The 4764-nt window shown below is 39.0% G+C and overlaps 1 pseudogene; it reads right to left on the bottom strand.

Annotated features, from left to right (window-relative positions):
* Nucleotides 1-1485: 1485 nt before the first annotated feature.
* On the bottom strand, nt 1486-2078 carry LOC102818906 (annotated as a pseudogene).
* Nucleotides 2079-4764: the final 2686 nt, after the last annotated feature.

Raw genomic sequence — 4764 nt, 5'->3', positions numbered from 1 at the left:
GGTTGGTACCAACTCAAAGCGACTTTATGCACAACAGAATGAAACACTGCCCGATCCTGGGCCAACCTCAATATTGTTGCCACACTTGAGCCCATTGATGCTGCCACTTGGCCAATCCATCTCACTGGGGGTCTTCCTCTTTTTATCTGACCCTCCACCTTACCAAGCATGATATCCTTCTCCAGAGACTGATCCTTCCTGACAATATGTCTGAAGTATGAGAGACAAAGTCTGGCCATCCTGGCCTCCAAGGAGCATTCTGGCTGCACTTCTTCCAACACAGATCTGTTGGTTCTTTTGGCAGTCCATGGCACTTTCCATAGTCTCCTCCAACACCATAACTCAAAAGCATCAATTTTTCTACAGCCTTCCTTATTCACTGTTCAGCTTTGGCATGCATATGAGGTTATTGGGTCATGAGCACCTTAGTCTTCAAGCTGACATCTTTGCTCTTCAACATTTTAAAAAGGTCTTGTGCAGCAGATTTGCCTAATGCAATATGGCCTTTGATTTCTTGACTGCTGCTTCCGTGTGTTGATGTGATGGTTGCTCCAAGAAGAATGAAGTCCTTGACAACTTCAATCTTTTCTCCATTGATAAGAATGTTGTTTATTGGTCCAGTGGTGAGGATTTTTGTTGTCTTTACATTTAGATGCAATCCATACCAAAGGCTGTGGTCATTGATCTTCATCAGTAAATATTTTACGTCCTCTTCACTTTCAGTAACCAAGGTTGTATCATCTGAATATTGCAGGTTATTAATGACTCTTCCTCCAATCATGATGCTACATTTTTCTTCATATAATCCAGCTTCTTGGATTATTTGCTCAGCATACAGGTTGCATAAATATGGTTAGGGCATGGACAACATTGATTTCTTCCTAGTAAAATGATAGGGATGGTCTGTTGCTGTGAACATCTTCTTTATCATCTCGTCCCTTCTTAAAACTAGTTATCCATTTATCAGCTGTTGATTTCTTGAGGTATTGTTCTCATAAATTTTTTATAAAGCATCAATGATTTCACCATTCTTCCATCCAAACTTCATAAAAAAATCTGATATTGTTTTGCTTCAATTTTAGCAGAATTCATGTTGCTTTGATAGGGGCCTTTTTAAAAAAAATTTATTGTTAATTCTAACTTTTATTCTTACACAATTTGTAGAATAGAGTTGAAATGTTTGCTATAGGTTTTAATGTTGATAAGAATAACCAGACTATAATACAGCTGAAGTGCAGTGGTGATCTGATGAAGTACATTTAAAAATGAAATCACAGACATGATTTTTCTATGAATTTTGTTTGTTTCAAGGAAATTAAAAAGTCAGTAAGCAGTCACAGATGAAAGAACAAATAAAATCGGAGGATTGGATAGTTAAGATGAGGAACAAAAACATCTGTTTAGGGTTAAAAATGGACAGAGTGGTTTATTTTGCAGCAAGAGAAAATGGGGTGGTGGATAGCACTTGATGGAACAGGAAGACGTTCAGCAACATTTGTTCTTCCAACCTGTCACGCTGCCTCCACTGCTGATATCTACATTTTCACTGCTGGGCTCTTTTACTGGAGTCTTTCAAAGGATATCTTCAGCTAATGTGAGAAATGCTTTTTCAATGTTTATATTTGCTTTTGCCCTAGTCTCAAAAAAATATTATACCATGCTCCCTTGAAATCTGTTCTCTTTTTCTTTTAGATACCACTGTTTTATTGTCCATGTCACACTTGTTTCTCTGTACATCTACACTGGCATGCTTATCTATGTTTCTAAGCCATTTGCTGATGTTTTCAAAATTTTTACCATTGGCGATGTCATATAGTAGCATAATACCTACTGCTCCTCTATACTAGGATGTTGTGATTGTATGAAATAGCTCCTGGCCTGCTGTATCCCATCTCTGTACATTGATCTTCTTTCCTTGTAATTCAACTGTTTTGATCTTAAAGTCTATTCCTATGGTGGAAATAAAGGTGGTATTGAAGGCATCATATGAAAAAACGAAAAAGGATGCAGGTCTTCTTCACTCCTGTGTCCCCAATTAGGAAAAGCTTGAAAAGCAGGTTGTAAGTTTACTTTGCCATTGGGAGGGGCAGCTCAGGCTCTCCCAGTTTGCCACCCTAAGGCATTGGTCCCTCTCACTATGACCAACTCCTGACTCCTGCGTTCTCAGGCCGGAGGACTGAGGAAGCCTGGAAAAAAGGAGGGCTAGAACGGGTGCGGGCGACTTAGGAATGGCCTTGTCCTGGAAGCCCCGATGGGGGCAGCCGATACGGGCTCTTTTCAAATTGATATTTTATCCTTCTCAGTGCTTCATACTAGATCCTGTTCAGCAGACATGTTATAAAAGTTAGTATGACTTTATTTTGGCACAATATTTTTTTAAATCCATGAATAGTTTTTTCATTATAAGAATTTCCTTTTTTCCCCCTTTCAGTTATGTATCTTCTACATTTACCATTGTGACAATCACAATTAGTCCTGATAACAATTATACACAATTGAATTTTAAAATCCTATCCCCACCCTCCCGGCATCACCTTTCACCAGACCCATCTGGAAAAGAAGAAAAATACTCAGTGGGGATTCTACTTTATACCCTTCAGTCTTAAACTAAGCACACTCATGAAAGTCTGTAAGCCAGCCACTTTGTGCCTTTATAGCCCCCAATTTTTTATAGCTAATGTGTAAATTATCTGTTCCTATCAACCCAATGTACTGAGAAAGCAAGCTTGATCCTTGAGATGAAGAATTCTTCCCTTTCGGCTGGAATTTTGAGCAACTACATCCATAAACAAAGTTTCAGTTAATCAAATTGTAGCTATTTATGCTTGCTCCCTGTATTAAACTTCTTTATCTTCATCTGGTCAAGTTCCGATCAGCTAGCCATCCAAGCTATGTCATTATGGATACTATATGCAAGTTTGGGCATTCTTGCACATGTCCCCCACTTCAGACCAGCTGGCTCTTTCTCTTCTCTCTCTCATTCCAAGGTCAATGGGTGTCAATAAAACATGGATAAACTCAGTCCATGTCTTCATTGCTGCGTTTCCCCCACTTCCACTCACAAGTAGACCAGGGCGGTTACCAGTAAGCATACTAGACTGCTCGTGTGTTCCCTTTGAGTTTCAGTTTTAGAAGAGGGATTATCCTGATGGGCTGACTTCTCCTGCCTTTATGGCTCCAAGGTAAACAGAAAAGCAAGCATTTTACATCTATATCTGGACAGTTCCTCATATATATTATTGTTAGATGCTTAAAAGTTGGTTTCAACTCATAGCTATATTATGTACAACAGAACGTTACACCGCCCAGTTTTGTGTCAGCCTCACAATTGTTCTTACGTTTGAGTCCTTCACTGCAGCCACTGTGTCAATTTATGTCATTGACGGTCTTCCTCTTGTCCACTGACCTACTTTACCAAACATGGTGTCCTTCTACAGGGACTGGTTCCTCCTCATAGTATATCTACAGTATGGGAGACACAATTGCTTCTAAGGAGCATTCTTGCCAGACTTCTTCTAAGACAGATTTGTTGCTTCTTCTGTCAGTTCATGGTATAGTCTGTTCTTCATTTTTCATTGTCCAGCTTTTCCTTGTAAATAAGGTGATTAAAAATACCATGGCTTGAGTGAAGTGCATCTTAGTCCTCCAAGTGAGACCTTTGGCTTTCAACATTTTAAAAAGTCTTTTTGTAGCAGATTTGTCTGATGCAATACGAATGTATGAAGTTGCTGTTACTTGACACTGAGTCAGCTTCAACTCATGATGACCTTAATGTTTAGCAGAATAAAAGAGTTGCATCATCCTATGCAATCTGCATGCTTGAATTCATTGTTGTGGGGATCTATCTGTCTATCTAGCTACCTATTTACTATTGTTGCTGCTAGGTACTATGGAGCTGGTTCTGACTCATAGTGATCCTATGCACAACAGAATGAAACACTGCCTGGCCCTGCCTAATCAAGATTATTGTGAGGTTTGAGACCACTGTTGCCGCCACAGTGTCAATCCATCTTGTTGGAGGTCTTCCTCTTTTTTGCTGAACTTTGGCTTTTTCAAGCATGATGTTCTTCTTCAGGGACTGGTCTCCCCTAATATGTCCAAAGCACATGACTCAGTTTTGTCATTTTCACTTCTAAGGAGCATTCGGGCTGTATTTCTTCTAGGACAGACTTGTTCATTCTTTTGGAAGTCCATGGTACTTTTAATATTCTTTGCCAACCCCATAATTCAAATGCACTGGTTATTCTCTGATCTTCTTTGTTCATTGTCAGTCTTCCACATGCATATGTGGCAACTGAAAATACCATAGTTTGGGTCAGGTGCATCTTAGTCCTCAAATTGACATTTTTTTCTATAGCATTTTAAAGAGGTCTTGTGCAACAGATGTGCCTAATGCAATATGTCATTTGATTTATTGACTGTTGTTTCCATGACTGTTGATTGTGGATTCAAGCAAAGTGTTGCCTATGCCAATGTCAACTTTTCTTCATTTATCTTGATGACATTTACTGGGTCAGGTGTGAGAATTTTTGTTTTCTTTACAATGAGTGAAATTCATACTGAAGGCTGTAGTATTTGATCTTCATAAGCAAATATTTTAACCCCTCTTTGCTTTTAGAGAACAACATTGTATGATTTGCTTATTGTAGTTTGTTAACAAGTTGTCCTCCAATCCTGATGCCATGTTCTTCTTCACATAATCCAGTATTTTGGATTATTTGCTCAGCATACAGTTTGAGTAAGTGTGGTGAAAGGACACACCCC

The sequence above is a fragment of the Chrysochloris asiatica genome, unplaced genomic scaffold (assembly GCF_000296735.1).
Source record: "Chrysochloris asiatica unplaced genomic scaffold, ChrAsi1.0 scaffold00112, whole genome shotgun sequence".
Lineage (NCBI taxonomy): Eukaryota > Metazoa > Chordata > Mammalia > Afrosoricida > Chrysochloridae > Chrysochloris > Chrysochloris asiatica.
This window is presented reverse-complemented; position numbering and strand designations above follow the sequence as displayed.